Below are 19393 nucleotides of genomic sequence, written 5' to 3' on the forward strand. Positions count from 1 at the left end.
TCATAGGTTCTTCATTTTTTTTCTAGTATTGGAGATGCTCAATTTCATTGAGGCATATGAAGATGTCTCAATCTATGTTGAAGTTAGGGATGCCATGAGGCTCAATCATGTCCTAGCTGATAAGCTCAGGATGGGTCAAGGGAAATGTCTCAAGGTATAGATATGGTGTGTCCAAATTCAAAGAAATAACCTCATGTGATGGCTCACACATTGTAATAGATAATTCTATGATGTGTTCTTCTTCTAAACTATCTAGGAGACTAGAATCTTTGAGCTGCTCATTACTCTCATTTTCAATTTCCACTGAAAAGAAATCTAGAAATAGTGTCAAGAAATGGAATCCCTCATTATTGTTATCATTATCATGTGATGGAAGATAATGTTTTTCTTCTATTCTTTCTTCTAAACCATTCTAGCATGGATTGACTCTATGTAGTGAAGGGGAGTCTGAGCTAGAGGCATATTTTTGTGTTGTGGCAGTGTTTTGCGTGGAAATGTGAATTACATCACATTCTATATCATGGGTAGATTCCTTAGATAATGAATCAAATTCCCACTTGGTGGTATCATCATCATCATCCTCATTGTTAATGGCATCCATGAATGATCCTTCTACAAGGTGGAGATTAGGGAAAGATAGGTTTACATTCTTTAGACTGAATGCTCTTTGATCGATGACATCTTTTTCTTTTGGTATCCAAACTAGAGTGGAGGAGGAGGGATCTTTGTATTTAGGTCATGACTTATCAAGTAGTAATGGATTAGGGAAGGGTAGAAAACTTTCCTTTTCTTGCTCTTTATAGCCTACCCTTGTCTTCAGTTTATTGGGCCTGAAATGTGCTGCTAGTGGTTCAACAATACTTGTGCCTCTTCCCAAAGGGTCTTCACCTAGGTAACTCATTTTCTTCATTAAGTCATAGAACTTGCCAAAAAGTATGGGGATAAATGTCAAAAAAATTTATTCTCTTGTTTTCCTCTTCCTTGATGCTCAGAGGTATACCACTTCCTTTGACAAAGTGTTCATTATAGGGTCTAGGAAGAGTGATTGAATTTGGCTTGCCATGAGATTTAGGAGATATCAATGGATCAAAAAAAGAAATTTAATATTCTCCTACCCCTTTTCATTTTAATTTTCACTTTCATTCAAACTCTTTCATTAAACAATTCATTTCTTCATGATGTTTTGTTTGGAGCTTTTTCTGGAAGAGGTGATGGAATGGAAGAACTAGAACAACCCACTTTATCTTTTCCCTTAGTTGTCATGGAAGAGTGTTTTTTGTCTTGACTGGCGGAGGTTGAAGCCTCTACTGGTATAGATTGGTTGGCATTTCTTTTGATGATGGGGGTTTCTTCCTTGTTATGAGGAATAAGGGAATTTCAATATTGCACATAGTTTTGGTCCCCAGGTATGGTCACCTCTTGACTCATAAATGGAAATTTCAAACATTGATGATATGTAGAGGGAATATCTTGCATGTCATGGATCCATGGCCCTCCTAATAGGATGTTGTAGGTTAACTTTAGGTCCAAAACTTGATAGATAGTTTCCTTTATGACCAGGCCAACCCTTATTGGCAAGATGACTATTCCTTTAGAGGATCTTTCCTCATCATCGTAAGCCTTGATTATAAATTTTTTCTTGGGGTCAATAATATCTTCTATGTATCATAGTGCTCTTACTAATTTTAATGTGCAAATGTTTAAATGAGCCCTGCCATCAACCAAAGTTCTCTTTGCTTTATTTCTATGCATAAAGACTTCAATATGTAATGGGGAGTTTTTCAAACAGGCAAAGCACATGGCATCTTGTATTGAGAAGGATACGCAGTGGGGTGCAATGAGGTTGGTTACCATATTTTGGAGCCTATTTACATCAAGATAATTTGGCACTAAGGCTTTGGTTAGGATCTCTTTGTTCTCTAATGATATTTGTAACAATTCAAAGATGGAGATATGGGTAGGGGTTTTCAATAGTTGATTAACCAAGCTTTATTTGGAGATGATAGAGCTTGTGGTTACTTGATCTAAATTGGTAGTTGCCCCCATGAGGATCAATTTAGAGGCTTGACCTCAGGTGATAGAATTCAAGGGTTGTTTATTATGCTTATCTTTAACAACAATAATGTTGATGACATCATCAAATCTAGAGATCATGTTGATCATATTATCATAATTGTGGGCATAGTTGACCTTGTCATTGGAAGATTTGGTGTAGTTATTTTTCAAAGATTCACCCTTCTCATGGCTCATGAAGGGGATTTTAAAGGTCATTTGATCCTCACAGTGAACTTATATGGTTTTTTCATCAATAATTTTTTGAATGGCTCCCTTAAGGGCATAGAAATTATTGGTGAGATGCCCTTGATTTTGATGGTAGACATAAAAATGTTTTTCATTCCACCATGAAGGTTTAACTTGTGGTTCATAGGACTTGGCTTTTGGTAATATGACAAGCTCATTAGCTATGAGTGTTTTCAAAGCTCTTTCATATGTTTCACCTATATGAGTGTATACTCTAGGTGGGTTGGAAGACTTATACCCTTTTGATGGAGGGGCTTGGTTGTATGCCACCTGTTGATTGGGTGTATTTTGTGCTAGAGGAGTAACTATGTTTTGTTAATAGATTGGATGAACATTGTCTTTACTTTGTGTGTTTTAGCGAGTAGACACGTTGGTGTTATTGACATTTGGATATTGTTGATTTGGGAGGAGTACATTTGTGGTTTAATGTTGTTTTCTTCTACCACTCCATCATTTACCATGTTTTTCTTATTTTTGCACCACCATATTTTTTTATCATTCAATCGATCAGATGACTTATGATTTTGTGAAGCATTGTTAGAGAAACCTTTGTTGTCTTTTGATAGTTTAATGATATCATTATTCAATAAGGTTTCTTCAACTTTGGTTGTGTTTCCCAATGTTTTTAAAAAATCTTTAAGACCTTGAAGTTACAATCAATAATTCACAGGTTTGGAGAGGCTATTCAAAAATATATTAGTTTTCTCTTTGTCTAAGATGTCTTGATGGTATTTGGTGAGAGTATGCCAATATCTTTGTGTGAAAACTTTAAAAGATTTTCCCATAAGGTGTTTTGTTTTGCATAAGTCAGTCATGGTAACCTCTCTCTCGATGTTATAGGAGTACTATGCAATGAAGATAGAGGCTAGTTGATTAATGATCTAATATTTGAGAAGAGTTTTGAGAACCACTCCATGGATTATCCTCCAAAACTTCTAGGGAATAGACACATAAGGTAAGTTGTATCATGCATGAATTACATACTTAATGTATAGAATTAGTGAAGATGATCTTGGGGATCATATGTACCAAAATATTTTTTGTACTTTAGTATTTGCATATTTTGGAGAAAAAGACACTTCTACTAAATGGGAGAACACGACTGGAATTTCCCTCATTTCATATTTTGCATTTCTATTTGTAGATCTTGGAGTTTATGGGTAATATCTTCTAAGGGTAAATCCTCTTGATCCCTTTTGAGGTTAGATGTGTTGAAATTGGCGAGTAACTTTTCACCTTGTTGTCCAATGATAGTAGGTACCACTCTTTATGTCTTTCTAGTATTTTCTCCATTATATCAACAAGTTCTGGATTTTGTTGAAAGTTTTTGATCTTTGACTCAATACTATTCTCACCCCAGATTTGGGATGAACCCATTTTTTTAGTGAGTTCTAAAATTCATTGTTCAAACATGGGTGATTCTTTGACAATGGTAGCTAACAAGTGATCAATGGTTGTGATAGGACGAATGGTGTTGAATGATTGTAAAGATTTTGTATTTTTTTTCTATTCTAACACTTACTCGTGTGGCATTTCTTCTTGGTTCTTTTTGTTTAGTATTTATATTGGTTTTGTGCAGTGGCATGAGATGTGAATGGGAACCCTTTAATCCTTTTGTTGGAGTTTATTTTTGGTAAGGAACATACTAGTCCTATCTTGATCTAATACGAAGAAGCATAAGATAGGGACAAGAATAAGGATCAACTAAATCTTATACTTAGCAAGGTTAAATCTTAGCTCTAGGAAAACTTCTATAGAATCACTAGGACTCCCTTCACTTTAGGTTCTACAGGGCCAAGGTGGGCACACTTGAGGGATGGAAATGATTGGTTATAGTTACTCTCCTTCAAAAATCTCTCATTCACTCATATTTTTCTTTTCAAAACTATCCCTTAGAGTAATGCCCCTCTATGATCTGCTAATAACTTCCTAATCATAGTAGCTAATTATAACTCAAAAGAAGATATTGCAAACAAGTAACAACTATCAGCTTTAGTTCTTCATTACATAAAATGGTAAATTGATTTTTTGATTGTTATGTGTGTTCTGCAACTATATGAATCATCAATTTACAACTAAAATTGAGTGACCAATGTCTTGTCCATTGTTATATAGAGTCAAAACCAGCAACCTGGACCTATTTAATCAACTTGTAATTAATTTTTTTAGCAATGAGTTATGAATTTCATCTTACCATATCCTTCTCATAAACCCTAAACCCTATCACTTGCAAAAAGTAAATACTTAATTCTTTGAATGAATAGTAATCCATTAGAGACATATAATTTATTTAAATTGTATTTAACTGAAAGAATATTGTTCACTTCAATCTCAAGATCACAAATATATAGGGAAGGAGACAAAACTTGAAGACACAAATATGCATAATTTCCTCTTTTTTATTGATTTCCTTCGAAAATGAATACAATACTAAAAAACTTGAAATACAACTCAGAACTTGACAATTGATACTTGGTATTCATTGTATTCTCAAGTATACAAAACTAATTATATTCATATAACTACAAAAACTTGGACGGACTGTAAAAAGACATAAAATAAGAAAATTCTACATACTATTGATCACCACTCCACATCTTGGGAATCCTTATATAGAGGATTGCAACAAGCTTCAGATGGGAGAGCAGGTGTCAAAAACTATCCGGTCAAAAACAAAAGGCAAAACCTTTGAAAGATTACATTAATACATTCCTTTGTAGTTGAAAAGTAGGAAGAAAAGTAGATGATATTTATGATAGAAGTCTTTACTTTAACTCTTTTTTCCTCTTCCATCTCCTTCTGTCTTCTTCTAATCATCTTCCTAGGATGGTAGAACTTTAATGTCTGCTATTGATTCCCATATGACCACATCTGTGTCTATCTCAAGCCAAGTAGCATCCTTAGCTACATTCAATTCCTTTATACATTTATTCAACTTAGAATCAATAATAGCCTTTACTTCTCTTGAGACTTTACTCATATCTAATTCTATCCTAAAGAGAAAATCAATCAAATCATAAACAACACTTACATTTGTATCATTATTACAATAGGCCAAAAACCTCAGATGTCTCAAAATATCTTCAAATGAAGAAGATCATTCTAGCCATTACTTGAAATTTCCATCACTATCTATAATACTAGGAATGAAATTTGGAATCCCCACAACAATTGTTTTCATTTTCCCTTGGATTAGTTGTATTTTTCCTATGAAAAGACTATATAACTCCCTTACCCTATCTATCATTTTTCTAGTATTAATGATTACCACCTTGGGTAATTCCTTTTTTTGGGGTGGCAGAGGGATCAAATTATCAAAAAAATGGGCATAAGGCCCCGAAGTTGTGAATAGAGGGGATAAAAGGTCTAATGCCTCTAAGCACTTATATTCAGCTCCTTGCAGGTTAATTTAATTGTTGTGCACAATTTGTGAAATAATCTATAAGGCACCAATTTTTTGCATAAGAAGTTTCTGAATTGTCTTAATCTCCACCTCCTTAGCACCATCTCGCTCATCAATATCCATATGTTGGGATTCTCCCACAACTGCAATGTCAACCTCAATCTAAGCTTCATGGTCCTTCACCTATGTAACAGGTCTAGTCACAACCCTTAGGTTCCTTATTTCTTCCTCCATGTCAGCTATTTTCTTCTCCAAGACATAAGTCCTCTTCAAATATTCCTTATATTTTTGTCTAGCCTCAATGGATATACTATAAGTTGTGTATAGTTGTTCTTGCAATGTATCTATCTTGTTCTTTCCCATTAATGATGTTGTATTTACCAGATTGTGGATTTGGTCACTGGATACAATGGAAACATTCCAAAAGTTACATTTCCATAGGGGGGTTCCTTTATCTCCATAAGAGTTAGCTTATTTTCATCTAGAGCCATGATCCATACTACCATTGTCTTGTTTTCTATATTAAATCTAGAGCCTTGTAGCTCAGTAGTGATGTTAGTCTCTTCAAAAGAGACTGGTCTTTCTTGCTTTCTCATCTGATCTGACATGAAAGAAGAACTAAGTTTCCAACTAGGAAAAAGAAGCATTCCACTTCTCATTAATAATGCTCTTGCTTCCTCAACTGTGAGGTTCTCACTATTTGGATCATACTCCTACAACCTCTGCACTAATTCTACAATTTTCTTAGCTGGATCTCTAGGTTGCAACTGTAGGGAGAGTTTATTTTGTTTCACCTTATAAAGGAATGACTTAAATTCATTAGAATTTGAAAATTGGTCATCCTTTTTGAATTCCTCCACCTGAATTATTCTTTCATCCAACATTTGAATATGTAATTCAATCATGTTGGGGATCCTTTCATGTTCTCTTGCTTGTTTGATAAAAAAATTGTGTCTAATGGTATCAAAGAATTTAGATCCCTGAGGCAAAATTTGCAATGCCTTTCCTTTGACCTTATCTGGGATTTGAATCTTCTTCTTTTCTTTAGCCCATGAAGAGATCTCTAGTTGATCATCCTCAACATCCATAGTTATAATATCCTCCCACTGAGGACATTGGGGTTCTACTCTATCTCTAAACTCTACAAGTACTTATGTCATCAATTCATCAAAATTGTCCAGGAACCTATTGTATCTATCAAGATAAGGTGCAACATGGTGAAAACACTTGAATGATGGGTCTAATACCCTCATGGCTTCTTCTATCTTCATTATCTTCTCCAATTCTGAGTCCTTTCCCTACACACCTCTGCTTACAAACAGTTCATGATGAAATCTTCTTCCTAAATTGGCTTGCTGCTAGGAAGAGTGTACTTCCTCATTTGTTTAAGAGCATTCCTCACCAAATGATTTGGATCATAGGTTCTAGCTAGGGTGGAGGGAAGTTTAAATTCAACCAAACACTGATTTATCTCTTTTATAGTATCATTCCCTATTAGGAAATTGCCTATCCTTGTATTTTTGGCTACAAAAGAGCATTTCCTAACAATAGGGCCTAAATACTCTTTATTCATTATTAGTAATTACCAGAAGTATTCTAATTGGTCTAATCTCTCAAGGACATATCTAGGCAACACATGGGGAGGCTGAGGACACCCAAAAACCCTAAAAATTGAAAATTTCTCAAATAAAAACAAGCTAGCCCAATCATGGCTAAGTACCCTATCCCCATTTGGGCAAGCAGATGGTCTAATTAACATCCTTACTCTCCTAGGTATTCTTTCATTTATATCCATTAAGATATTCATGATAAAAATAGAAAGTAACAGTACTAGCATAAGGATAAAACCTTTGCTAGAAGTGAATCCACAATTGCATAGGTAGGTTTCTCCATTCTCCTCAGTGGCCTTGATGAATTCTAGACTGATATGTCCTATTTTCTTGAAAATGATAATGTGCACCAATAATAAATAATGGAAAAACCTGAAGTTTCCCATTTCCCCCTTTTGAGCCACCTCAATTTCTTCATGCATCCTTTTGATGATGTGTTCCACAAATTCATAACAGATATTATGATTTGGATCCTAGATATCCAATGCCATGATATATATATATATATATATATAATTGAAAAGGTGGTGGGAGTTGATGGCACCATGAATGCCCTAGGCTATATATATATATAGCCTAGGGCATTCATGGTGCCATCAACTCCCACCACCTTTTCAATCACGTGGATGGTATATCTAAAATATTTGTAGAAAAACTCCATTGGCATTAGTTCCCTCACCTTCTTAGGAAACTCCCCCTTTTCCTTTTTTGATTTGGGAATATGCCTCCTCATGATAGTCCCAGTGAAGAAACTCTTGATATTCTTGAAAGTCTTGTTCATTTTTTCTTTCTCGATTTTCTTTGTGAGAGGTCCACCTAGGCCAAAAAATTTGACAAAAGTCTCCCTATCCAATCTACACATGATACTTGTCTCCTTTCTGTGGAGAGCCTTGGTTTTCAGACTGTAAGATTTGATTAATGTCTTCACCAGGTCAACATCAACTATCACCTCTAGAATTATCAACTTTGCCATGCTTCTGATTCATGGGTTACAAATTAGTGATTTTGTGTACCTATTCTGATAAAAATACCATAATAACTCATTCCCATTGGTCTCAGGTACAATGGTGTCCTTGCAGAAGGAGTATAAATCTTTGAAGACATGAGCATTCAAAGTTTGAATGTGAGAAGACCCTGGGAGAAAATACACCCACTCTTCTGCATATAAAGTTTCCAATTTTTGGTTTTCCTACTCTATGACTTGTGAAGATTCTTCCATATCAATTTGAGCTATAATCTTTCCTTCTTCTTGTGCCATGATTTCTACAACTAACTTTTTTGGAACAATATTGGTCAATACTAGCTCTAAGAACACTAATAAGCTCTACATATTCTTGGCGTTCAAACTCTTATCTCTGAACTTATGAAAAATACTATAACTTAGGAATCTACTATATCAACTTATTAATGGAGAGAATGCAACAGAGGGACATTTATGTCTCTTAATGTCAACATGTGTAAGAAATCTCAAAATCTACAAAAGTGCAAAGAAATGACATGTGCAACTAGCTTTTCAATTCTTTTGTGCACTTTTGACAGGACATAACCCTTAAAGTCATAATGAGGCCTCTAACAGTCATTTCTTACTTAACATTTCATCCTCACAACCCGACGACCATAACATTTCCTTCTTATCACCACTTTGCGGTCTATAATTTGTTGTTGGAAAGTAATCATGTGACTAAGAACTCACAGGTTTTGACCCTTTAATCAACTTTAATCATATGGTCACAACATTCTACTAACAGTTACACTTACTACTTGTGACCCTATAAAATCCTTTGGTTAGTCATTGAGTCATGGTTTTGCACACTGCTACATACTTTAGACCTTTGTTCTTGTGACAAAGCAATCATCACATTTTGCTTTGAGTTTAACTACATCGCATGGTCATGGCTTGATTACCTTTTATACTTCCTAATCATGCGACCATGCGATCAAGCCCTTCTAACTATTTTCACCAGGTTGCTGACTTAACAACCCTTATCCCTTTGAAGGGTAAAATTGGGTGAACAAGCATCTTATGCACTTTGTAACAATAATTTTTGAGTCACAACTTAGTTCTCTAACTTTCTAGCTAACATCACGATTGCACGATTTAACATTACTTCAACCCTTTCACTTGGTCACAATCAAAGAAATGAATACTTAACCATACAATACGACCATGTGAACAAACAATCCCTATGAAAAAAGGCCCCACCTGCCACATGTCAACCATTTATAGGTCTAACTCTACTCTGCATCATGGGTCCACCATGCCACATGACAGGTAGTTGCATCATCGTGGATCTAGCCCATGATTATCTATTATCTCCAGTGAACATGCGATCAATGACATTTTTCCATTTCATCATGCAAACCCAAGGTCAACCTAAACCTCATGTGATATCATGACTAAATATTGTTCATATGCTCTTAAGTGTCTTTACATAGTCATGGTCAACCATTAACTTTAGTTATCTAAGTACACGACCATGGGACTAAAGCAATCACCCAGTTGCTGCCAAAACTAGACATGACAACTTCTTACTTAGGTGACCATGCGATCAAAGCTATCACCAACTACTTTTCTCAATTGTAGTTTGAAAAAAACTTAACTTCTTATTCATCACGACTCAATGATCAAAGGAAAATAACTACCTCACTGGGTCACACCATTTGATGTTGTGGTTTGATGAAGAGCCTCAACCTTGTGACTAACCACAGTTGCCTAGTCGCACACTTAAGATCCCATGATCTCTCATTAGAAATAAAAAGGTTAACATACAACACCAACCTTAGAGACATTTTGAAATTTTGAAAATTTAAAAAGTGCAACCTTAAAAACAAGGGTTTCTTAGGGTAAAGAATTTTCATGAAAAATTTCAGGGAAACGCTAGATGCTTGGCATGGATAAAATTTATCAAAAATGAGGGTTTCACTAGAGGGTGAAAACAAACTAAAAATAACCCTAACTACATCAAATAATAACATTTTCACAACAACAATTTGGACATTAAGCCTAGTGAAAATGAGGGCTAATAGTGAACACTTTCTGCATTTTTATGATGTGGGGATAATTTTTAGACCAAGCTATAATGAAGTATCAAGTGATATTTTTGAATAGTTTCTAGCAATACCAATGGTGATAGGATTTAGCTCTGTCAAATCAGGTGATCAAAGGATGTGTGTGTCCTTTCCTATTTGACTTGATGTACGAGGCTGGAGTGATGATCTTTGTTGGATAAAATCTCTAGGTAGGATTGTTCAAATGACTTGGGTGATGGAAAATTTATTGCTCAATCTTAATGATATTGGTCATTTTCAAAGTTCCTCAAATTTATAGAGTATTAACAAAGGAAAAGGGTATTCAAATATGTTCTCTATTTTGGGATATTCTATGTGCAAGTAGTCATTATTTTGTAAATTCTCTTAAATACACTACAAAAATGTTTATATGTGCTATTTTATGACTTAGATGTGTTAATTCTTTCTGTATCAGGTGTTGTTCTGTAGTATGGAAGTGTTATTTTAAATACAAATGCGCTATTGTACGCTTCATATGCATTATCAAATTGTTCAATGCACTATTTTTATGTGTTAAATGTGCTATTTTAGGTCGCAAATGTGTTAAAGGAGTGAATACATGCATTGTTTAAGGTTGCAAATGCATTATTTTAAGGTGCAAATCATTGTTTTGACTAGATTTAGGATCAATTTGCAGTCATGTATGAATTCGCTGGAAAGTTTTGCAATCTTAAGTTATTTATGTTGTATTAAGTCAAACACATTCAATCACAAATATAGTAAAAAATGAAATATCCCACACACATACCTATAATGAAAAAAAATTGGCTTCCTGACAATGGTTTTCTAAGGTTGGTTTCTAGGCATTTTAGTATTTATCCAATTATGTTTGAATTTACCTCTCTATGAAAGAGAGCTTCCCACTAACACGAGGGAGGTTTGGCACAATCTCTTTCAATACTACTAAAGGAAGGCTATGTTTCGAACATAGTTATCTTACATTCAATTAAGAATACAATTTGGAAGTCTTTCCCTCTCACCGATCCTACTAAGGCAAATCTCAGGAGGTGTGCCTTTCTACAGCTAAGTAAACTACCTATGGAAAAGTGTGAGAGATAGAAATTAAAAGCATGTAGGGGAGTTTAATCAACCTAAAAGGGTGAAATCATATCCCTACTACTCCAACTTCTTAAAAACAACAAGCAAGATGTTTAATTATGAGCCTTTAAACTAGGAGAACATGAGGCTCATATTTAGTCTATGTGTTTATTCATTCCCGAATTGGTTTCTACTGACCCTTTTGGAAGGTTTGGCATTTTGATCAACTCAAAGAGTTGAGAGCGTAGGCCTAGTTCCAAGTATGTCAAATAAATCAATTTCTTACTTAAACTAGATTGTGAACCTTGAAAAGTCACATCTTAATTGTTAAGATTTTTACATCAACCTGATTAAGTGCTAGTAAATGCTAGGCACATTTTTAAATTTCTTCACTCCTTTTGTGCAACTTCAATGACCTAGGAGCTCCTGTTTGGTTCAAAAGAGACTTACAAGTACCTAAAAACTAGATCTTCAAGTTAAATATGAAAAAATTTAGGTTTGATCAAATGCATTAGAAAACTACACATATGCACTACAAGATTACTTAAATGTGTTATAGAATATTATAAAATCACTAGAGAATCTTTTTAATGCACTAGACAATCTTGAAGATGCATTATCAAATCTTGTAAGTGCATCAAAAAATACTTCAAATGTGTAATAAAATAATTCAAAAGCATTAAAACAGTGTTCAAAAGCACTATAACATCATAAAAATCTTAGATCTAGTATTTGTGAGGTTGAGAGCATCTTTTAAAGGTTGTTGCACCTGTTATGGGTCTTCCCTAACAATGTTGAGCCTATAATAAGTCAAATGTGCACACGAAATAAGAGTAATAGGCAAATCTACAAAGAGAGCCAAAGATTGAAATGAAAAGTTAGACAAGAATAAGGCTTTAAAATGAGGCCCCATAGTGGGCACCAATTTGTACATAGGAAAAACCTGTATTCATGAGACCTTGGTGTAGAGTGCAATCAGAATAACAAAGAACTAAGCTAGACCCAAGAAACAACTACTAAATAATGCATCTATGAACATCTCATATTTTCCTAACTACAATTGTTAAAATCATTCTCAGACTAGCATCTTAGTGATAGTTCTACAATGGGATTATGTTATTAGTGTAGATCTATAAAATTCTATATGAGATCTGTATGAAGTGCAAATTATATCAAGATAAGAACATGAAAATGTTAATATATGTGTATGCATAAGATTAAACAATACTAAATAATGACAAATGATACTAGAATGATGCTAAAATGATAAAAAAATCTCTATAACAATGATGCTAATTAGATCATCAAAATGATAGCTCTAATATTCTTATAGTAAGGATGCATAAAACTTGGGTCCCCTTTGCTCTTGATTTTCCCTTCTATTTATAGGATTTCAGAAGGGGGTTGGGGTAAAGATCTAGGATTTACCATTTATTAGGGGTAAAGGTGACACTAAAAATATCTCATAAAACCCCAAGAGGAACGGTCCAACAAATGTGGTTTGTGAGGATAAATAGGAATTTTTAATTATTTTAAATTCCAAAAAGAGTGGATTTCACTTTTGAGAGGATAAACAATTTTAGTTGATCTATTAAATGTTGTATTTCTTTTCAACTTTTTTCCCTTATCCTTTTCTTTTAATTTACTTTAATTCTTATTTTATGAATTGAATTTCTTCTTTGAAAGTGATTTTGGTCTTTTTGAATTTGATCAAGGTTTTAGGTAATTAATTAATTAATTAACCACTCAAACGATTTGATATTGCAATTAATTTGAAAGTCCGTTATTTTTCTCATTTTTCTAATTTTGTCCTTAATTTTTGTTATTTGATCAAAATTCACGTTGTTTTAGGTCTTTGCCAATTTTAGAGTGTCTACAATAGTAGTAGATGTCCTTGCAATCTTTGCCAGTGCCTTACAATCCATGGAAAGAATGAAACTTAAAAGGCTCTCAATGGAACTTGTGGTTGCTCCATCTATCATGGATAACATTACTAACTTCTAGGTATTCCAAGATGATTAACACATTCTAGAGTTCATTATGTATAATGGTTTGTTCAAAGGACAAGAAATTAATGACACACCAGATGAAAAACTCGAAGAAGATGAATTGAAAGATGAATACAGGATCATAAATTTGAAAATTAATACTATTACTAAGGGGATGGTGGAATTGAAACATATCTTTGACCAAGACGAGTTAGCATAGAACAAGAGAACCATTGAAGAAAAGGGAATCAAAGAATGTGACTCTTATAATCTAGGCATGGAAGACGACCCCAAGATGGTGAGAATTGGGAAGGCATGTAATTCCCAAGAACGAGAAAGTATGCTCCAGTTACTCACATAATACAAAGTTGTCATTGCATGGAGCTATGAGGAACTTAAGACATATGATTATAACATCATCACTCATGATATTCCTTTGAAGCCTAATGCTAGGCCTTTTCATCAAAGACAAAGACTAATAAACCCATCATTGAACCATCAATAATTAAAGAAGTTTAGAAACTACTTTATGCCAATATCATCTTTCCTATCCAACATTCTACATGGGTTGCCAAGTTGGTACCAATAAGGAAAAAGACTGGAGATATTCGCCTTTATATAAACTTTTGAAATTTGAATTAGGCATTCCAAAAAGATAAATACCCACTGCGTTCACTTGATGAAGTATTACAGATTGTAAATGGGTCTAAAATGATGTCTTTTCTAGATGGATACCCAAGATATAACCAAGTAATGGTAGATGAGGGAGATAGATTAAAGACAATATTCACAACCAAATGGGGAACATTTGTTTACATAAGGATACCCTTTGGATAGGGCGGGGGCCCTAGCTCGGTTGGCTAAATCTTCCCTATTGCAGGGGGTTGGTCACGGGTTCTAGTCTCCTCCATCCTCGTGGTACCAGTGGGCGTGTTGCGCCAACGCTACCGGTCACGTTAAAAAGTTTACCAGGCGCATTTATAAAATAAAAATAAATAAAAAAAGGATACCCTTTGGATTAATTGATGCAAGAGCTACATTTCAAAGAGTGATGGATGATGCATTTAAGGGGTTGATAAACAAATGCATAGTTATCTATATGGATGATCTAACAGTATTTTCAAAAGAGAGGAATACTCATATTGCCAATATGAAATAAGTTCTCAACCAATGTCAAAAATATAGTATATCTCTTAACCCTAAGAAATGTTCATTCAAAGTTACCAAAGGAAAGCTTCTAGGTCACATCATTTTTGAAGTTGGTATTTCAATTGATCTTAAAAGGATAAAAGCAATTCTAAAGTTATCACCTCCCCATAGTTGCAAAGAGCTTAAATATTTCTTTGGGAAGATTAATTTTGTACGCAAGTTTGTTAGTGGATTTTTCGAGATAGTTTTCCCCCTCAATGACTTACTAAAGAAAGGAGATAAAATTGATTGGGTTCCTAAATTTTGAAGATATCAAAATGTCCATTTCTACTGCCCTAGTACTCATAAGTTTTGATTATGAGTTACCTTTCAAAATCTATTATTTTTCTTCATAATAGTCGTGTGCAGGTATCATCACACAAAAGAAATATAAAGAAGATGATAGACCCATCGCATTAATGAGTTTCCCACTAAAGAACATTGAATTGAACTATCCCAATCTTGATAAACAATCATTCATCGTAATAAAGGCAATCAAGAAATTTTTCCACTATATACTCAGTAGTAAGGTATATGCTATTATGTCAGATCTTACGATCAAATCATTGCTAATGCAAAATGAGTTAGGGGAAAGAAGAGGAAGATGGATGGCTATATTAAAAGAGTTTGATTTTGAAATTCAACCAATGAAACTAGTGAGAGGATAGGGATTAACCATGATGATAGATGACAATGAAGAACATATCATAGTGTCTCATGCAGACACTAATGAGAAAATAATCACAGACGTTTGGTACCAAGATATTGTATTTTACCTCTTGCAAAATCAATTCCCTCAATGGATGAACAATTCCCAATGTAGAGGACTAAAAATAAAATGTGAATCCTACATGCTTCAAGATAGAAAAACTATGAGGGGATTTATTTGAAATGTTTAGGATGTGAAGAAGCGAGAGAAATACTAGAATAATATCATCACAAGTATGGAACTGTACATGGATCAATAGAGGATACAAATATTAGATTCTAAGATTGGGGTACTTCTGGCCTACTATTTTCAAAGACACATTTGAAAATGTACATTCCAGTCACATTTGCCAAACAAGTGCCAATAGAGAAAGAAATCTAGCTATGTCATTGCAACTAGTATTTGAGGTTTGCCCCTTTTCCAATTGGGGGATAGATTTTATTGGATCTATAGACCCATCATCATCAATAGGAAATATGTTTATCCTAACAACTATAGATTATTGCACCTAGTGGATTGAAGCTAAAACTTTTAGAAATTGTACAGAACTGACTTCCTAGAAGAACATATTGTGACTAGGTTTTGAATGCCATTCTTCATAGTGTGTGATGATGGGTCATCTTTTGCATCAATTTTTCTAACTCAATAGGCATTAGACAATCAAGTCATAATCAAATTCTCATCAAATTATTATCCCTAAGGGAATGGTGTGGCTGAGTCCACCAATAAGAATTTGATTACACTCATAAAATGCTTTCTCATAGAAAATCCAAAAGATTGGCATACTCAATTGAAATATGCATTATGGAAAAACAAGCTCAGGATAACGAATGCTTTAGGAACATCCATGTATCTATTAGTCTATGGCCAAGAACCAATATTCCCGCTCAATCTCAAAATTCTAGTGTTGAAATTCATGAGAGGATACACTAAGGATGCTAACAGGACCCAAATCAAATTAATGAATCTTTTGGAATTGGATGAGAAAATGACAATAGCTTTAGAACATATGTCATAACATTAGGTTGTCATAAAATATTGGTTCAACAAGAGCCATGATCAAATCATTCAGAATCTTAGACCTTATTCTTCTATGGGATAAGACAAAATAAAAACCAGGCAATCATACCAAGTTTCAATGCTTGTGGATTTGTCCTTGTCAAATTGTAGAGATTCTGGGGAAAATACTTTTAGGTTAAGTACTTTACAAGGGAATTGGTCCCATTACCAATAAATAACTAGTTTCTAAAACATTATTTTGAAGCCTGACACATAAAACATTCCTAAAAATATATATTGTTTGTTTTCTTTTAGTTGTCTATTTACTTTTAGTCGTGGATTTGGTTTACATTTGGTGTGTTTGTTTTATTTTCTTTTTTGGCCTAGGGGTTAGGTGTAGTCAAGGTTTCTTCTTGATGCATAACCAAAACCATCCCATGTGGTTTTGATTTTAAGGAAGAGGCATTTCTCTGTAAAAAGAACTTAGATAATTTTGTTTCTTATGCCAACTAAAAAATAGGTGTTGCTTGCAGTCATAAAGGACTTCTTGTCTTAAAGTCAAAATCTAAGATTGATCGCTCTCAACACTTTGCAAATTTAGAGTATTGATCATCTAGGTTGTCTTAAAATCTAGGTTGATAGTAGCAAGGGATAATTCAAAACTTACCAGTTCAGATAAAGGGTCTCTTCAAAGACCTGTAAATATCACTATTTGGCATGATAGTTTACCAAAAAGTTCTTTAAAATAGGAATGCAAGAGTTATCTAACTAGAAATCAATCTAGAAAAGAACACCAATGCCTTTGCCACACAATCTAAATGTGGTTAAGGTAGAAAGGAAAGAAAAAAAGAACCATGAAGGTGTCACATATAATATTTTAGGAAATTGTAAAAGGTAATCAAATATAGATAGCACTTACGAAATGCTATCCTATTATGTAAAATGAACAAAGGACTTCAAGGAAGAATCAAGTGGAAACACGTGAGCTCCACGAAGCAAGTTAAAGAAGATTACTAAAGACTCAAAGAAAAGAGATTGATAACATGTTAAGAGCCCTTAGAATGGATTCTCTCATTTGGTCATACAATGATGGATAAATAGGTTTATGGGGATTTCTAATGTTTGTTCTGATTAAGCAAAAGATTGTTTCCTTATTGCTAGACAATCTTGATGGATGACACCTTGAAACATCAAAAGGAATTGGAACACTAAGCACACACTGAGCTTGAAATTTTGAGATTCTAAATTTTTGGCTTCCAAAGTACTTTAAATCCACTTGTAGCATTTCAAATTGAGTTGTCACTTGACACATGTTAGAAGAATGCTTGTTGATGAAGAAATGTCTTTGTCATTTCTTCCCTTTTGTTGTGGTCTCACAACATATGCCCCATTTTGAGTCACAAAATGTGGACCCCCTAATTTGAAAACCCTCTTGAGACACCCAGTCAGGTGTCTCAATTATTCAAGACCTTCCTCTGAGTCTAAGTCAATCATCAACACCTGGTTGGGTAACCACAAGCAAGATCTAAAGTGTGATAAATTCACTTTTTGGTCTCATAAGTGCTCACATGCACATATGTGTACATGTGCATCTACACACTCATCTCCTATTGAGGATGCACACTTGCACATGTGCACACCCTCAAAGATGTGCACCAAGCACATCTTGGCCTATAAATAGACCGCACCCCCCCCCCCTCATTGAATCATCACTCATCTCCTTTGCTATCGATCGTCGCACCATTTACAACTCTACAAATCTGCATCTCTGATAAGTGCTTCTATCTTTTAAAAGTAAAACATAAGTACAAAGGAGGTGCACATGCACACCTGCACATGTATGGACCCTCAGTAGGTATGCTAGTGTGTTCAAACCCAGAACTTCCCTTGAAATGAGTTGTCATTAGATGGATCATGTGTGAAGTTGAGCAACTGCACAAAGTGTGTAACTGCACTGATGTAACAGGCTCGCTCAAGCTCTCGAAATCCTCATTCATGGCGACTAAATGTAACCGAAGACTTTTTTTTTTAAATGCTCCTTACACATTACAGTCGACTTGCTGTTATTCCAAATGGACAATGAAGCCACATTGAGGTCGGTCTCTTACTAGTCTACTATCTGTTGTCTTGCATGGTGGGCAAATGTTATCAGGTTTATAATAACGATACCACCACCTTTTAATTTTTAATCAGGCTCTTTCCACACAAGACCCGAGCCTTCCTCTAATTGTATAAGTGGTCTCCTCTTCCCAGTATCGGCTTCTACATTTTCCACTTGTAGTGGCACCCTTCTCTTATCGAGATGATTCACAAAGCTGCCAACATGGCCAATCATTACATTGTGTGGCTTAACATCACAATGCATGATACCTTGGGAATGGCAGTAATCTAAGGCCTTGAGAAGTTCATAAATGTAGTATCGCATATCGTAATCTGTTAATGTTGGATATAGGACCTTGAAATCTGAGTTATTTACATATTCAAAAACCAAGCTCGGTGATATCTTGACAGCCATAGAACTTGGTACCACCAAATACTGACACCCAGCTTACTGATTGTGAGATCTGCTTGCTTCTGCAGAGCTTACTTGATAAAAATAAGGATGGGCCATTGCTTCTTTTGCAGTTGGCCTTTCTTGATGATCATATCGCAGCAGCTTATCGAGAAAATCAACAGCCTCTAGAACAACAAGATGCTGATTATCAGCATTAATAAACTTTGACCAAGGCTTTCTGTTGTGTCTCCCAACAAGTGCCTCAAGATGAGGATCAAGCTCTATGCGGTATTTATTTAAAGAAGCCATCACCATGAAACTACCCACCAAAATCGTTTATAACCAAATGCAAGGAAGGACTAGCTAATCAAGAATTGATAAATAAGAGACTGAGACAAAAATATTAAAATTGCACACGATCAAATTAACTATTCCTTTATTGCTTCAACTTAGCAAAACTTTTACAATACTTGGCTCTCTGGCCTCCAAATTTCTGCTCAAAAGACTTTCAACTCACGTCTTTTCTTGCTTCTTGATCCTAACTCCATCATTCGATTTTCCACTTTCTTTTTAAAGTGTGCATAGTGGTTATTT

Source organism: Cupressus sempervirens, chromosome 5 (assembly GCF_028749045.1).
Source record: "Cupressus sempervirens isolate cs-2001-9-10 chromosome 5, ASM2874904v1, whole genome shotgun sequence".
In the NCBI taxonomy this organism is placed as follows: Eukaryota; Viridiplantae; Streptophyta; class Pinopsida; order Cupressales; family Cupressaceae; genus Cupressus; species Cupressus sempervirens.